General features: G+C 45.9%; 1 protein-coding gene across 5 annotated transcripts in view; it reads right to left on the reverse strand.

Annotated features, from left to right (window-relative positions):
* AP1B1 (adaptor related protein complex 1 subunit beta 1) overlaps nt 1-15,602 on the reverse strand; it is an 83,773-nt gene extending 68,171 nt beyond the window's left edge. For 3 of the 5 annotated variants that reach the window (XM_044989760.1, XM_044989759.1, XM_044989757.1), the window contains exon 1: nt 15,455-15,602. The gene's annotated coding sequence lies outside the window, so the exon portion shown is untranslated. The remainder of the gene's footprint in view (nt 1-15,454) is intronic. The other 2 variants (XM_044989761.1, XM_044989758.1) reach the window with 1 other exon arrangement.
* Between the last annotated feature and the right edge of the window lie 3,026 nt (nt 15,603-18,628).

Below are 18,628 nucleotides of genomic sequence, written 5' to 3' on the forward strand. Positions count from 1 at the left end.
TATCCACATTAAATTTCATTTGCCATTTTGTTGCCCAATCACTTAGTTTTGTGAGATCTTTTTGAAGTTCGTCACAGTCTGCTTTAGTCTTAACTATCTTGAGCAGTTTACTATCATCTGCAAACTTGGCCACCTCACTGTTGACCCCTTTCTCCAGATCATTTATGAATACGTTGAATAGGATTGGTCCTAGGACTGACCCTTGGGGAACACCACAAGTTACCCCTCTCCATTCTGAGAATTTACCATTAATTCCTACCCTTTGTTCCCTGTCCTTTAACCAGTTCTCAGTCCATGAAAGGACCTTCTCTTTTATCCCGTGACAGCTTAATTTACGTAAGAGCCTTTGGTGAGGGACCTTGTCAAAGGCTTTCTGGAAATCTAAGTACACTATGTCCACTGGATCCCCCTTGTCCACATGTTTGTTGACCCCTTCAAAGAACTCTAATAGATTAGTAAGACACGATTTCCCTTCACAGAAACCATGTTGACTATTGCTCAACAGTTTATGTTTTTCTATGTGTCTGACCATTTTATTCTTTACTATTGTTTCAACTAATTTGCCCGGTACCGACGTTAGACTTACCGGTCTGTAATTGCCGGGATTACCTCTAGAGCCCTTTTTAAATATTGGCGTTACATTAGCTAACTTCCAGTCATTGGGTACAGAAGCGGATTTAAAGGACAGGTTACAAACCTTAGTTAATAGTTCCGCAACTTCACATTTGAGTTCTTTCAGAACTCTTGGGTGAATGCCATCTGGTCCCGGTGACTTGTTAATGTTGAGTTTATCAATTAATTCCAAAACCTCCTCTAATGATACTTCAATCTGTGACAGTTCCTCAGATTTGTTACCTACAAAAGCCGGCTCAGGTTTGGGAATCTCCCTAACATCCTCAGCTGTGAAGACTGAAGCAAAGAATCTGTTTAGTTTCTCCGCAATGACTTTATCGTCTTTAAGCGCTCCTTTTGTATCTCGATCATCAAGGGTCCCCACTGGTTGTTTAGCAGGCTTCCTGCTTCTGATGTACTTAAACATTTTATTACCACCTTTGGAGTTTTTGGCTAGCTGTTCTTCAAACTCCTCTTTGGCTTTTCTTATTACACTCTTGCACTTAATTTGGCAGTGTTTATACTCCTTTCTATTTGCCTCACTAGGATTTGACTTCCACTTTTTAAAGGAAGTCTTTATCTCTCACTGCTTCTTTTACATGGTTGTTAAGCCACAGTGGCTCTTTTTTAGTTCTTTTACTATGTGTCTTAATTTGGGGTATACATTGAAGTTGGGTCTCTATTATGGTGTCTTTAAAAAGCGCCCATGCAGCTTGCAGGGATTTCACTTTAGTCACTGTACTTTTTAAACTTCTGTTTAACTAACCCCCTCATTTTTGCATAGTTCCCCCTTTTGAAATTAAATGCCACAGTGTTGGGCTGTTGAGATGTTCTTCCCACCACAGGGATGTTGAATGCTATTGTATTATGGTCACTATTTCCAAACCGTTCTGTTATAGTTACCTCTTGGACCAGCTCCTGCACTCCACTCAGGACTAAATCTAGAGTTGCCTCTCCCCTTGTGAGTTCTCGTACCAGCTGCTCCATGAAGCATTTAAAGTATCGACAAATTAGAATCATAGAATCTCAGGGTTGGAAGGGACCTCAGGAGGTATCTAGTCCAACCCCCTGCTCAAAGCAGGACCAAACCCAACTAAATCATCCCAGCCAGGGCTTTGTCAAGCCTGACCTTAAAAACCTCTAAGGAAGGAGATTCCACTACCTCCCTAGGTAACCCATTCCAGTGCTTCACCACCCTACTAGTGAAAAAGTTTTTCCTAATATCCAGCCTAAACCTCCCCCTCTGCAAATTTTATCTCTGCATTTCGTCCTGAAGTGAAATGTTCCCAGTCAATATGGGGATAATTGAAATCCCCCACTATTATTGGGTTCTTAATTTTGATAGCCTCTCTAATTTCCCTTAGCATTTCATCATCACTATTACTGTCCTGGTCAGGTGGTCGATAATAGATCCCTACTATTATATTTTTACTAGAGCATGAAATTTCTATCCATAGAGACTCTATGGAACCTGTGGATTCGCTTAAGATTTTTACTTCATTTGAATCTACACTTTCTTTAACATATAGTGCCACTCCTCCCCCTGCACGGCCTGTTCTGTCCTTCCGATATATTTTGTACCCCGGAATGATTGTGTCCCATTGATTGCTCTCAGTCCACCAGGTTTCTGTGATGCTTATTATATCAATATCCTCCTTCATCACAAGGCACTCTAGTTCACCCATCTTATTATTTAGACTTCTGGCATTTGCGTACAAGCACTTTAAAAACGTGTCCCTGTTTATTTGTCTGCCCTTTTCTGATGTGCCAGAATCTTTATGTGAATGTTTATCATCTGATCTGGCTCTTACATTGCCATGTACTGCTCCTGCCCTCTGCCTTAGAGCTGCTCCCAGGAGCCTCCTGCTTGCTGGGGGGGGGGGGGGGCGCACAGCGGCTAATGTCAGGGTGTCCCATCTTCCCCCTTCTCCACAGAGCGGGGGGAAAAACGGACACAACAGGGCTCTGGACGGAGAAAGCTTGCTGGCAGCAGCTGCTGTCTCAACTTGCTGATTTACTTAAAAAGGCAATGTACTTAGAGTGAGGTCACCATACTTAAAGGGGCAATGCACCTCTCTTTCTCTCTCACACACACACAGGGTGTGTGTCTGTCTGCCATGCTGTCTCCTCTCCTTCAATTTGTGCTGCCTTGTAGAGTGTGAGGCTACACTAACAATGTGGTAACCCTTGAGGGCTCAGCCGAGTGCTAGTTCATCATTTAGCAGTAAGGAATTCCCTGGGAAATATCCCACCCTCTGACTTCACCACCTGAATCAAGCTTCACAATCATCATTGCTCTGTACAGTATTAAATTGTTTAAAAAAACATATACTGTGTGTGTGTGCGTGTATCGAGAGAGAGAGAGAGACTTTCATCTGGTGAAAAAAATTTTCCTTGGAACTTAACCCCCACTACTTACATTAATCCTTATGGGGAAATTGGATTCACTTAAAGTCACATTTTTCAGGAACAAAACTACAACATTAAGCGAGGCGTTACTGTCCTGTGTGTGTGTGCAGCATCCAAGGTGCTACCACAATACAAATAATATGGTCTACTAGGCCTCACTGACATCTGTGCCTTTAAAGACAAGGTAAAGGCAGTCACCAAAGGAAAAGCCAACACCCCCCAAATATGTACCTCAGTGTATGTAAAGCACTACAGTACCAATCAGCCAGAGGCCAAGCTAGGCAAACCCTCAGATCAAGGAACGGCTGCACTAGATCCTGCAGTTAGGAAAGTCTTTGGATGGGAGGGAAATAAGTTACACCCACTTGGCCACATCTGATACCATCATCTGCCAAGCCATCTGAATCCTAGAAGGTAACCAGGGTAAGAACCCAGCTTCAGCAGAAAGCAAGCTTCTAGTACTCAAATTCCACTAGTTGACAATGGGATTGTGCCAATTTTCTGTCGTCACCGATTCTTTAGTACTGTTAGCTGTCACAGAGTAAACACACAGAGTATTTAATCTTCCAAACTACTGCTCTGCTGCTGGATCCTACTGGCAATTTTCCAGCTCATGCCTCTGCTGCCTGACCGAAGGCAGGCACTGAATGCAATGTTCCAGTGGCACATGGAGCAGACCACAACAGCACTCAGAGCTGACAATAAGCCACATTTATGCCTGGAGAAGCTCAGCTGAGGTCAATGGGTCTATAGGAAGAGCAAATCCAACTGTTTCCTGCGCGATCATGAGAAGTCTCATTCCTTCCCAGACACCAATTTTTCCACTGAGTGGCAGAGGAAGAGATGACAAAGTCCTTCCAGTAAGTATCAAGCCCCTAAAAATCAACCAGCTACTATGTCCCCACCTCCGGGAAGCTGTTGAGAAGTGGCCTGACCCTTCAAGAAAAGCAGCTCTGGGAGTGGGGAAAGAAGTCCTTGACCTCCTGAGCTCTGCTGAGAGCAACTCTCAGCAGTAGCCTCTTCTTCCATCACCTGGAGACACCTGCAGCGAGGTGAGAACATGTGTGAAGGCAGTGTGCTGATACAGCAAGGGAAAGGAGGCAAGGGCAGCTGCCAGCTCCAGGGAAAGACCCTGAGGCCCTGTGTAAGAGCAAAACAAGGGGAAAGATTTACGAGTAACACACAGGAGGTCAGTATGATCACAATGGTCCCTTCTGGCCTTAGAATCGGCTGGAAACAGCTGATCACTTATTGCTCTCTGAAAGCAAAGCAAATAGCTCTCAAGTATATCGGTCCTCAGGGATATAGAGCACGGACTTGCATAACATGTGCCTCTAAATGAGCAACATGTGGAGGACTTAATAAATGCTCTCACCCATAGTAAGCAAGAAGCTTACCCAGGCAAGTGCCATCAACTGTCTGCACAATCCAAGCTTCTTTCTTTAAAAAAATTCTAGCCCACGTGGTCACAAAGCAAGTCTTACAAAACATCAACTAGTCACTAATTCAACACTGTCCTTAGGTCTGCTAGACATACAATACCAGCGCCTTCGAGGCTGCTCAGAGCTTTTCCAACTGCAGCAAAGTGCCTAGACGCTGGTCAGTTTTCACTCGGGCTACTAGGAACCCTCAAGAGCAAGGAAACTGACTGATTAGGCCTCAATTGGAGTATTGTGTCCAGTTCTGGGCACCACATTTCAGGAAAGATGTGGATAAATCGGACAAAGTCCAGAAAAGGGAAACAAAAATTATTAAAGGTCTAAAGGTCTCATTAATTGGGTTTGTTTAGCCTGGAAAAGAGAAGACTGAGGGGAACATGGTAGCAGTTTTCAAGTACATAACAAGGTTGTTACAAGGAGGAGGGAGAAAAATTGTTCTTAATCTCTGAGGGTAGGACAAGAAGCAATGGGTTTAAATTGCAGCAAGGGAGGTTTAGGTTGGACATTAGGAAAAACTTCCTAACTGTCAGGGTGGTTAAGCACTTGAATAAATTGCTGAGGGAGACTGCAGAATCTCCTTCCTTGGAGATTTTTAAGATCAGGTTAGACAAACACATAAGAACAGCCATACTGGGTCATATCAAAGGTCCATCTAGCTCAGTATCTTGTCTTCCGACAGAAGCAGCAAAGAATCCTGTGGCACCTTATAGACTAACAGACGTTTTGCAGCATGAGCTTTCGTGGGTGAATACCCATCCGAAGAAGTGGGTATTCACCCACGAAAGCTCATGCTGCAAAACGTCTGTTAGTCTATAAGGTGCCACAGGATTCTTTGCTGCTTCTACAGAACCCGACTAACACGGCTACTACCCCTCTGATACTGCCTTCCGACAGTGGTCAATGCCAGGTGCCCTAGAGGGAATGAACAGAGCAGGTAATCATCAAGTGATCCATCCCCTGTTGCTCCTTCCCAGCTTCTAGAAAACAGACTAGTGACACCATCCCTGCCCATCCTGGCTAATAGCCATTGATGGACCCATCCTCCATGAATGTATCCAGTTCTTTTTTGAACCCTGTTATAGTCTTGGCCTTCACAACATCCTCTGGCAAAAAGAGTTCCATATGTTGACTGTGCGTTGTGTGAAAAAATACTTCGTTTTGTTTTAAACCTGCTGCCTAATAATTTCATTTGGTGACCCCTAGTTCATGAGTTATGAGGAGGAGTAAATAATACTTATTTACTTTCTCCACACCAGTCATGATTTTCTAGACCCAATTATATCCCCCCTCCCCCCGTCATCTCTTTGCCAACCTGAAAAGTCCCAGCCATTCCATACCCCTAATAATTTGTGTTACCTTTTTCTGAACCTTTTCCAATTCCAATATATCTTTATTGAGATGGGGCGACCACATCTGCACGCAGTATTCAAGATGTGGGCATATCTGATATTTTCTATCTTCTTATCTACCCCTTTCTTAATGATTCCCAACATTCTGTTCCCTTTTTTGACCGCCGCTGCGCACTGTGAATAGTTCTCTGAAAACATCCACTCCATGACTCCAAGATCTTTCTTGAGTGGTAACAGCCAATTTAGACCCCATCATTTTATATGTATAGTTGGGATTATGTTTTCCAATGTGCATTACTTTGCGTTTATCAACATGGAATTTCATCTGCCATTTTGTTGCTCAGTCATCCAGTTTTGAGAGATCCTTTTGTAGCTCTTCGCAGTCTGCCTGGAATTTCACTATCTTGAGTAGTTTTGTATCATCTGCAAATTTTGCCACCTCACTGTTTACGCCTTTTTCCAGATCATTTATGAATATGTTGAATAGGACTGGGTCCAGTACAGACACCTTTCAGGGATGGTCTAGAAGATAATACTTAGTCCTGCCATGAGTGCAGGGGACTGAACTAGATGACCTCTCAAGGTCCCTTCCAGTCCTATGATTCTATGAAAAATAAGGTCAATTCCACCCTGCGGCTGCTTGTGAAAGCAAGGAGCAGCAGCAATGACAACTCAAAAATAGATGGGGTAGAGAGAACACAGCCTAGTAAAGCCCCTGCCCCTCTGGAGCACCCAAGAATCCCGAGATGCTAATTCTCTTTTTCAGCTGCCAGCCCAGATTGGGGTGATGCCATACATTTCTCAGATACCTACTAGTCACAGAACACCACAAGAGAGAACTCCTGTAATGAGAGTCAAGAGACAGAACAGGCACTGATCAGTTTCCCCAACAGCTGAGGCAAGGAGGAGGCAGGCTTCTACTTCGGGAATTTCCCTGAACAGTGGAGCCTCTACATTTTCCATCAGTCTCGGGCTCACAGACTAAATTCTTTGGCTACTAAGATTTCCAAACCTTTTAAGTGGTTGCATGTGTGGAGATGTATGAGAGTGGGTGGGTGGGAGAGATTGTCGGATGCATTAGAAAAGAAGCGGGAAACAAAAAGTGGGAGAAAAAAAATACAGGAGGAGAGGTAAAGAGTACACTGTAGAAGGAAGAAGGAAATGGACACTCAAGACAACTGTTCTAGGAAAAGAAAAACTAAGAAAAAGTGGAGGGAAGCCAGAAATGGAAAAGGTTCAAGATCCAGAGCTATATGATGTTACTTTTTAAAACAGAAAGTTGACTGTGACACTGCACCCCATATTCTTCATAGTGATATATGATCATGACATAGTTATGATGTATTTTATGCAAGATAAGTCATGTAAAATGTTGTTGGAAAGGTTATGAGTTAATGAATATGATTATCCTATTTATATGCACATATTTCTGTATCTGAAGTTATGAATATTGACTATGTATCTGTATTTCAAATGGAGTTACACCAGGGTAACGCCCACTAGACACGATGCTTTCAGTCTAGATAGCAGATGGGGAATGGTCTGTTCAGGGCATTGAGCCATTAGGAAAAAAACAATAGGCCTTAGGAGAAGCTCATCCCCCACCTGGAGAGCCCTCCTGAGAAGGCTACAGCAGCCATTACTCAAGAGGCTGTCTATAACTCTACAAAGACATGTAATGTGACCACGTCTCTAGGGATGTCAGTGTTTTTCCACAGACCACTCGGGGAACCAAGCTTTGAAACAAAGGGTTCCCACCGTATGCAAAAGCAATACAAGGCGGGGAGTGATATCATCTGGTGTTCTTCGCTCCACACACAAGAAGACTCCTGGAAACACCTGAGGAAGGAAAACTGAACTGGAGGAAGTGCTGGACCCAGGCTAAAGGGATTTTTAGCCTGTGAATGGAACACCTGGGTATTCCAAGCTGTAAGCGAGTACAACTTTCCCCTTAAGAATCTGCAGCCTGCTTGTATAATCTCTTAGGGTGAGAATCTGCTATTCATACCCTATCTATTTAGTATATTAAGCTTAGTTTGCATTGGTTTATTTGCTTTGATCTGTTTGCTATCACTTATATTCACTCAAAATCTCTTTTATAGTTAATAAACTTGTTTTTGCTTTATCTAAACTAGTGTGTTGGAATCAGCTCAGGGACAAAAGGCTGCTGCACGTTCCTCTCCACATTGGTGTGTGCGCGTGCGTGAGTTTTACGCTGTTCAGTTCCCTATGCAGCACAAGAGGGTATAACTTTGGGTTTATACTCTAGAGAGGGTGCATGCCTGAGGAACTGAGAGTAGCTTGTAACTGCAGCTGGGTGCATCCCTACCTGTATGTAAGCTGGTGAAAGTGCAGGCTGGAGGGCCCTGTAGCTTGTCATAGCAGTGCAGTGAGTGGGAGCGGGAGCCTAGGCTGGTGGGTCAGGGGGCTCAGTGGTACCTCAGTCCCAGGTGGCACCCCAAGGAGAACCCGTCACATTGACAAATTACAATTACATTCAATAAACAACTCCTTTATTCCTCTGAGTTCAAGAGAGTGAGGAGACATGGCAGCACAGGTTTCATACTATTAGTACTAGTCCTCCAGTTCGTAAGAACCAGTTACATTCTTCAAGTCCTGGACAAAGGAACATGTAATGTTGCTTGAAAAAGAAAGCAGCACTGCATTTATTTTTAAACAAAAAAGTGTGCAATGCCCACGTTAAACATTTTAAACTGTATGCATTAGGCACAGGGTTACAGCTATTATAAACTACCTAGCTGGTTATTACATTATAAGAGCGCACCTCACTGTGTTTATTCAGATTTTAGCAGTTCTTAAGTGTTTAGTTTTGAAATATACTTGGGGAATGTGACTCCCAGCGAGCTTGGAATGCAAGTTTATTGGCTTACCATAACAGTGTATTGAAATCTGGCAGTACTGGAACATGCTTTAGAACTGATCTCATGAGAGACTACATGCCTTGAAACGGAAGGGGAGAGAAGCAAATGCATGGTGATATACTGTTTCCTCTGACAACTAGGAATCTGGGTGCTGGGTACCAATTATCAGTGTGTAAAGCAGGGGTCAGCAACCTTTCAGAAGCGGTGTGCCGAGTCTTCATTTATTCACTCTAATTTAAGGTTTTGCATGCCAGTAATACATTAACGGTTTTAGAAGTTCTCTTTCTATAAGTCTATAATATATAACTAAACTATCGTTGTGTGTAAAGTAAATAAGGTTTTTAAAATATTTAAGAAGCTTAATTTAAAATTAAATTAAAATGCAGAGCCCCCCGGACTGGTGGCCAGGACCCAGGCTGTGTGAGTGCCACTGACAATCAGCTTGTGCCATAGGTTGCCTACTCCTGGTCTAAAGGAAGGGGGAAGCAGATGGGAGAGTCATTTGCTTCTGGGGAATGCTGAGCATGAGCCTGTAGGACAGCAGGATAGGGAGCTGCACAGCAATGAGGGCCTCATTTAACAAATCCAATAACGAGTCCAAAACGAAGGCCACTGACAGTACAGGGTCATTACAAGAAACAGGTGAGACAAGCGTTCCCTCTCTCCTCCCCTTCAGTCTGCACCCAGGGCGGTAAGTCAGGACCAGTAGCATTACTTTCTGAGCATAAAGGATGATTGATTAGCAAAACCCTTTGCCTTGTGGCAAACCTACAAAGCTTAAGAGCCATAATTACAGAATACAAAGCCAGAGTCTAAGAAAATCCACACACCAATTAAAAGTTGAGAAGGAATCTCAAAGCCTTCACAGCTTCCGTTTTAACTCAAGAGACCCCCAAAACACTAATCAATATCAATCCAGCACAAGAGAAGCTAGATCTTGGACTACAGGAAAAAAAGTCACCTGTTTTAGGAGGGATAAAAGAGTTCCTGGACATGAGTACACTGCACCATATTTCTATTATACTATCCCAAGGAGTCCCAGATCCTTCCCAGGACAGGCAAAGAAACAAGAGTAGTTATACAAAAGCTTTTAGGGGAGATCAGTGCAGCTAAGCATTGAAACAGAAGGGCTGGGGGAAGGCTAGAGAGTCACATTGCCTCACCCCCACACATGAGAATGGAAGAGAGATGATACACCAAATAACCCAAACTAGGCCTGGCACATTGTATTAGAGCATAACATGCACCCTCACCAGTGCTACATCTAACCCATCAGCCCGCTAGAGAGAACCTAACACTCCACACCACCGTCAGCAACTGGCACAAAGTCAAAGCTGTTGGGCATAAGCTCTAAAATAACTCCAACATTTCCATATAGAAGGGCTGGCATAATTCCAGTCAGGGCTTGAAGATATCATAAGCCTGTCTTTCACATGAGCTGTGAACCTGAAGACCTGAACACACGGGGCCATTTCAGATCCTATGGTGCCTTCTGCAAAGCAAGGTTGTTCCCCCTATTATTTTGGCCAAATTTCAATTTTGGGTAATTGGCTTCTGCCTTTCTATATCCAGCTGAAGTACAGAGGAACACCAGAATTGTCCTCTTCCTATCTTATGCTGCTGTGTAGTGCTGCAGGGTACTGTTGCACAACTACTGCCGTCCACCCCAGACATGGCTGCATTTCCATGGCAGTAGAAGCAATTCCTGTGTATATACAGTCTGATCCTGAGAGGTGCTGTGCCCCTGTAGCAAAGTTAATGGAGGCTGATGGAGTTCAACACCTTTCAGGATTGGGCTTATTGTTTGTAAAGCACTTTAAGGTAAGAGGCACTGTAAGATATTATGATGAAGTAAAAACAAAATAAAAAAAATTCATATCAGGGCTTAACTATGGACCTAATTCAGAACAGTGTTGAGCACGCCTTAACTTCATTAGTTATAGAACTGAACAAACTGTTTCAAGCAGGATACTGAAGAGACTTGCAGCATAAGGAAATGCCCACAATTGTGGCTGAATATTGTTTCACTACTACTGCTACAACATCTAAGACAGCTGTAATGGAAAGAGAAAAGCCATTTTTTTAAATAAATAAAACATGCGTTTGTAAAACCACAGAAAGTGCAACAGCTGAAACTACTGTTAACTCAGGGCATGTCTACACTACAGACTTAAGTCGACCTATGTTAGGTCAACTTACAGCCAACTGCAGTTAATTACTTCTCACCTCCCTGCTCATGGCTGGGAGCAGAGGGCAGCCACCCGGGCTTCTTGGCTCCCTGAGCAGGGAGCCTCCGGGCAGCAGCCCTGCTGGAGCGGGGAGCCGGGAGCAGCCGGGCTCCAGCTGCCCAGCTTTCTTGTCAATTTCATGGCTGGAGTATGGAGCCTGAAATTGACAAGACAGCCAATAGGGAATGTAAGTACAGTAGAACCACAGAATTAGGAACCCAGAATGGAGGTTGTTCCTAATGCTGAAAGGTTTGTAACTCTGAACAAACGTTATGGTTGTTCTTTCAAAAGTTTACAACTGAACAGTGACCTAATACTGCTTTGAAATTTTACTATGCAGAAGAAAAATGCTGCTTTCCCTTAATTTTTTTTAGTAGTTTACGTTTAACACAGTACTGTATTTGCTTTTATGGTCTCCTTTGCTGCCTGATTGCATACTTCTGGTTCCAAATGAGGTGTGTGGTTGACCAATCAGTTTATAACTGAGGTTCTACTGTAATGCAGTGTCTACACACATTGCATCACCCTAACTAAACTGACAAGCGCTATGCCCCCCCGTGGAGGTGGAGTTATTATGCCGGCGTAATAATAATATACTGGCGGGACAAGGCTGTAGCGTGTGGCTCTCAAACTTTGTTTAGTGGTCACCCCTTTCACATGGCAAGCCTCTGAGTCTGACCCTCCCTTATAAATTAAAAACATCTTTTTAAATATTTATCATTATAAACGCCGGAGGCAAAGTGAGATTTGGGGTGGAGGCTGACATATCATGACGCCCCCCCCGCATGTAGTAACCTTATGACCTCATAAGGGATCCCGACCCCCAGTTTGAGAACCCCCTGGTGCACACTGACATAATTAGGTTGACGTAAGCTGCCTTTAGGTCGACCTACTGTTTAGTGTAGACCAGGCCTCAGTTTTAAAACTAACTACATTTTGAGTTGGCAGTGTTCCTTTAGTGTTGGATATGAAATATTTAGGATACAGAATTTCTTGGATTGACTACGTTTTGATCCAATAGATTTTATTAATAAAGAAAACAATATCCCTTGCACCTAATGCTTGGCTCTGTTAATAAAGGCACATTTGGTTCCATGTTAAACAGGATACCCACACTGAAACAAACAAAAATCCTTTTTCATAGCCAACTTTTGAATAAACCATTTGAAAACAAAAGGAAAAACAGATTAGCTATAGGAAATGGAGTGGAAATTCTGGCACAATGAGGCTAGCAAAGAGCCATGAAAACAACACAAATATGTATAAGGATATAAATGAATTTATGTAACACATGGACTAGAATATTCACCAGCAACTGCATAAATGAGGCCAGAAATACTTGCCCAAATGCTTCACTATGTCCAGATCTAGGGGATTGCCTAGAACAGGGGTGGCCAACCTGAGCCTGAGAAGGAACCAGAATTTACCAATGTACATTGCCAAAGAGCCACAGTCATACGTCAGCAGCCCCCCACATCAGCACACCCCCCCTCTGCTCCCAGAGCCTCCCCGTCCCTCCCAACCAGCTGTTTTGTGGCATGCAGGAGGCTGGGGGGGGGGCGCCACAGCAGGATCAGGGAAGGGGGCAGGAAGGGGTGGAGTGGGAGCAGGACCTGCGGCAGAGCCAAGGGTTGAGCAGTGAGCAACTCCCCGGCACATCGGGGCTGGAGCTACAGGCACCAACTTTCCTGAGTCGATGCCTATACAAGGAGCCATATATTAATAACTTCTGAAGAAGTTATTGTGGCTCCAGAGCCAGATTGGCCACCCCGGCCTACAAATTCCACAACTCTGAACCCAGATCCCTAAGCTCTAACGAGGTGATGGGAAGTGCCGTTTTTGTGTACACACACATACACTTCCTCAAGGTTTCCCCACTGGTGAGAGTAAACTTAGTGCAGGGAAAGCTCCTGGCATTCTTAATCACTATTGTCTGGAACTGCTCTGATCGGAGTTCGATGATACAGTGGTCAAAACACCAGCCAGCCCACACTAGCGCTAACTTGCTCCCACCAGAGGGGCTGCACTGGGAGGAGCAACTGGAAGAATGTAAATGTAGAAAGAGCCTCAGAGGGAGAGAGACACTCACAGCACCCTTTGTTAGTGTCATAACTAGAACACTAATCTTCAACCTTTGGATAACAGACGTTTCAGCCTAGCTGAAAACCCACATCACAACAGAATGTTTTGGTCACATTAAGGCAGCATTTCCAATAGTTTATGCAACCTCCTTTTTAACTACACAGCCATACTCCAGATGGACAGTTGACAGCCAGCAACACACAAAGCTTGTACTCACTGGGGACAGCTAAAAATCTAATCCTTCCAAGCCTATCAGTATGTGCTGATTTCACCCTGTACACACTCACAAACCAACAAAATATTTCCATCAATAAACTTGCATATAGCAAAAGAAAGAAAAAATAATGCCTGAGAATTCAGTCTCAATCCAGTGATTTAGACTTTTAAATTAGGCTTGTTGCAAATGAACAGTAAAAACAGGTATGATTTGTTGATTTCAGGATATTTACAATGTCAACAATGTGTTTTAACTGTTTATGAAGCTTCAACTTTTTGAATCTCACCTTGTCATTAAATAATTGTCTGACCCACTCCCATGATTTCCCACAACTGTGATAATTTAAATAAAAAATGCTTAAAAACAAACATCGATATCTGTCAAAATGATTAAAAAAATCAAATTCTGCCAATCCTACTGAGAGAACAGAACAGATGCAAACATCAGCACCTCCAATACAAGATGCTTTATATGTTGATAAGATGAGAATGGGAATAAGGTCGGAAGAGAATGGCTCCTGCAATATTAACTATGAAGTTACCATTATCTACTGCACAACGATAATGACTGTTCCACAAAGCGAACAGCTGAAGTCTATGTCTATAACCTGGAGTCAAGAAGGGGGGAAAAATCCAGATTACATATAAAATAATTCAATATGTGATTTACTGCTGAGTCAAGCTGCAGCTGTTTTATTTTGGATTGACAAATAAGATTCGTATTGCACAAAATACTGTCCTACTCTAACTGCAAGGTTGCACTTAATACTTTGGTGTAGATGACACAAAGAGCACGGGACCTGCCCAAGAGCCACTTTGCAATACAATTACCCGCACGACTCCAGAGCATATTCAATCGCTTACAACAATTAATCCAATTTAAAATTAAGGTATTTGGAAGGCACTGCCGTCCAATGTTACTATGTTTTTAGTTTAGATAGTTACAATCACATTAAAAATGCTGGCATCTGATAGATCACTAACTTCCACATAGAGCGGAAAGAGATTTAAATTGACTGTTAGTCTACACTGAAAAGTTATATCAGCAAAGCTACATTGGTCAGGGGTCTGAAAAAACCCACACCCAACCAGCACAGCTATACCAATCAGTGTAGACGAAGCTATGAAGAGGGGTTCCATTGACAATGCCAGCTTCATTCAGGTGTGTGTGTGCCAGAAAAAACCCTTTTGTTAGTGTAGGCTATGTATACACTACAGGGCTATGCCAGCATAGTCTCCATAGTGTGGATATACCCATAGCCACTCCAACACAGCAACCTGTCAGAAAAAATGCATTCCCACAGCACCTGCTCCCAGCCTAACTAAGCGGCATGAGGAATGGAAGCATGAATGTTAATGCAAACACAAAATGAACAATTCATGTCATCAGCTTCATTCAATGGCGGGGAAGTGACACACCCCTGTTGCTGCAATAGAGACTCAGCTCTTATGCAGGAAGTAAAGTTATCAGCTGATTCTAAACACCCACATAAAGCTGGATCCTTACAAAAACCTCAAGGATTTGCTCATTATCAGAGGGAAAAGAGCGAGTACAACAGGAGTGTCTGAAGGCTAAGGGTAGACCCAAGTGTCCATCCCGGCCTTTTTGCTGTGCTTGTATCAGAACACCTATGCAAATGTGAATTTAAATCATTTTGTAAGCATGCCAAGTGCTCGCTTATTTACTCAAAAGATTAGTTTTTGTGTCTTCAAAATGTCACTTTCCACAAAATTGAGGCCTCCAGATATTTAGTAGATCAGTTTGAAAAAAATCAACTTCTAACTTGAAGTTTCACATGCAAGTACCATGCCAAAGAGGTGGGAGTAACAGAACACGCCTGTCCCACTGGTCACACACACACACAGGAGCAGAGCAGGAGGTGGCACCTGCATTGTACACTGTAAGTGAACAGAGGCCGTTTATTACACGGAAATATCGCTGCCCTTTGGAATCATTTCCTTCACAGGCCACAGATGGGTATTAAATATGCAGCAGCCTTAATTACTCCCGGGGCCGGGCGGGAGCCAGGCCCGGTCACAGCTCGGGGGGGGGGGGGGGAGGAGGGGACCGGGCGGGAGCCAGGCCCGGAGCGGTCACACCTCGGGGGGGGGGGGGGGGGGGGGGGGGGGGGGGGGGGGGGGGGGGGGGGCTGGGCGCCAGGCCCGGGGGGGGAGCGCCAGGCCCGGGGGGGTCATTGCGACCCCCCGCCCCTCCCGGACCCCAGCTCGCTCCCTACCAGTCGCGGTTCTGTTCTCCGGCTCCGCCCGCTTCCTCCGCGCTGCCCGGAGCTCGATCGCTGCAGCTGCCACCGGCCCGACGGAAGTGAGGCTGGGGGCGGGGGAGCGCTTCCGGGGCACGGGGCGGGCAGTAGCCGGCGCGGGGCCGTGGGGGCGGAGCCAGTTCAGCGGAAGTTCTGCGCTGGCCCCACGAGCTGTCCGGAAGTGCCGGGGGAGGGGAGGTAACGCCGCTGCTCCTGGCCCCGCCTCGCGCTCCGGGCTGACGCCGCTGGTCCCCTGCGTCACTTCCCGTCCGCTGGGCTTTTCCCCGATGGAAACGCTTCTCCTGAGTGCGGCTGCGCGGCAGGAGCTCGCTGACCCGCTTCCGCACGGGCTAGTCCCGCGCGCGGGTCACCCGGCTGCGGAGACCCCCAGGCTCCATCCCCCCCCCCCGGCGCTTTGTGTCAGCCCCGAGCGGCTGCTGCGCCAAACCAGGACTCGTTCTGCGCGCGGTATTGTAACGTGCTGCACGTTGTATTTGTCAATACATAAAAGCAGCGGCTCCAGCGCGGCGGGGGGGGAGGGAGCACAGGCCACTGGCTGCCCAAAGGTGGGAGGTCACCCGGCAGCCTCCCCACCCCCGGGACAGAGTCAGGGGTGAGGCTGCGCCTGACCCTGACGCAGCACAAGGCCTGGGTCTGCCCCGGAAACGGTGTGGGGCAGGCAGGAGCCAGGTGTGGAGGAGCTCAGAGTGGGAGGCTCCAGGTGTGGGGTGAGAGGATTTTGTGTGGGACAATCTGGGTGTAGGCAGCTCTAGGTGTGGAGGGAATCTGGATGCACAGAGGCTTGGGGGTTGCAGGGGCAATGGGACTCTGCAGGGGCTTCCAGGCGAAGGTGGTTCTGGCTCAGTGGAGGGGTCTGGGTGCTGGAGGAGTGGGGCAGGGATCTTGGTGCAGCTAGTTAGTCAGCGGCATGGGGGCTCAGGGGTGCATGGGGTGGGGGTTTGAGTGTAGGGAGCTCAGTGGGGGGTGGCCTGGGTGCAGGGGGACCCCAGATGCAGGGGTTGAGGTTCAGGGGGGCGGGGTTTGGATATGGAGGGCTAGGAGGGTTCTGGGTGTACGGGGTGAGGCTTGGTGGGGGTGTCTGGGTATGGGAGGTCCAGATGCACAGGAATTGCCAGATGGGGGAGCAGCTTCCCATACTGTGACCCCTCCCCCCGCAGCTGAGGAGTGATGGGGGCAGGAAGCAGGGATGGATGCTGAGCTTCCTACAGCTGGGGGAGGTTTCTGGGGATGGCTCTGACACAGCCCCAGATGCTCCTTGCAGGGGAAGAGGAAGTTCTGTCATCTCCTGCCTCCAGCCTAGCAGCTCCTGCCTCCAGGACTAGCAGCTGATCCCAGTTCAGGGTAGGAGCCACTGGCTGGGGTGTCCCCAGCCCTGTAGTGATTTACCTCTTTGCCGGCTGCTCTGGGTGCCTGAAACTATGTACCTGCTCTGCTAGGGAGTGGTGCATAGCTGCTCTTGCAGCTTCCCTGTCAGAAAGTCATTTTTCTGTGGGGAAGCAAAGAAATCTGTGGGGGACCTGAATTTTGCACATGTGCAGTGGCACAGAATTCCCCCAAGAATATTGTGTGAAGGGCTGGTGAACACTATCGAGGTAAGTCGATCTAAGTTAGACCAGTTCAGTTACCTAACGAGTTAGCATGTCTACACCAGACCTGCTAAATTGACACCGCTGGATTGATCACAGCGGTGCCGATTTAGCCCGTTGTGTAGACATGGCCCATTTCTATATCTAGTTTATGGTCACTAAGTCTGTATTTGGTCAGAGACTGCATATTCCAGGGTGTGGGGGTCTGTTAAGGCAAAGGGTTTGGTGGGAGTCTGTTGGTGCGAAGTCATATAGGAGTGGACTCTGCTTCTGTCTGGACTTAGTTTTTGATCCTTTGACATATTGCAGTGGGGGGATTGTTGGCTGCTTTCGTTGGTGTTGCACCAGGTTTGATATTCTTTTCTAGTTTCTGCAGGTGGTGGAGGAATATCCCAGTTCTGCTTTGTAGCCATTGGTGGAGGAACTCCTGGGTCCACATAGTATTTCTTTGCAGAACTATAGGCGGGAGGTTTCAAACAGCGTGGTTAGCAGTTGAGCTGCAGATTTCCTTGGAAGAGGCTCATGTACAATATAGTGTGTGTTCAGTTTCTCTGCTTCTTAAATGAATGTTAATTTCTTTCAGACCTTATTTTAGACATCCATGATTGAGACCATATCCAGTGTGTTTCTAATGAGTGAAAATTCCTTTGGAGATACTCTTGTGTGGGTTCTAGTCTGAACAGGTAATATAGTCCTAGAGTTTAAGGTCAGAAGGGACCACCAGATCATCCATTCTGACCTGTCTATCACAAGCCAACATCACCATGCAGCACCCACACACCAAACCCAGCAACCAAAATTATACCAGAGTATTACAGTCCACAGGCGACTAGACTAGTATGTGCCACAGGGAGAGAATGAGGTGCATGAGTGCCCGAGGCTCCTGCACTGACAGAGAAATGATTAAGTGAGATACACCCAGATAATGCTGGCAAATGACCTGCACCCCACACTGCAGCAGAATGCAAAAATTTCCTGACTCCACATATGGTGATCAGTTAGACCTTGAACATGTGAGCAAGAACCAGCCCACCAAGCATCTGAAAGAGAGAATGCTCAGTGCCACCTCACAGCCCTTCAGCCCCTCGATCTGCTGCCAATGCCCCTACTTATACAGCCCAAAACACCGTTAGCCTTCTTGGCAACAAGGGCACACTGCTGACTCATATCCAGCTTCTCATCCACTGTAACCCCCAGGTCCTTTTCTGCAGAACTGCTGCCTAGCCATTCGGTCCATAGTCTGTAACAGTGAATGGGATTCTTCCGTCCTAAGTACAAGACTCTGCACTTGTCCTTGTTGAACCTCATCAGATTTCTTTTCGCCCAATCCTCTGTATCCTATCCCTACCCTCCAGCGTATCTACCACTCCTCCCAGTTTAGTGTCATCTGCAAATTTGCTGAGGGTGCAGTCCACACCATCCTCCAGATCATTAATGAAGATATTGAACAAAACCGGCCCCAGGACCGACCCTTGGGGCACTCCACTTGATACCAGCTGCCAACTGGACATGGAGTCATTGATCACTACCTGTTGAGCCCAAC

Source organism: Mauremys mutica, chromosome 16, assembly GCF_020497125.1.
Source record: "Mauremys mutica isolate MM-2020 ecotype Southern chromosome 16, ASM2049712v1, whole genome shotgun sequence".
NCBI classification, from domain to species: Eukaryota; Metazoa; Chordata; order Testudines; family Geoemydidae; genus Mauremys; species Mauremys mutica.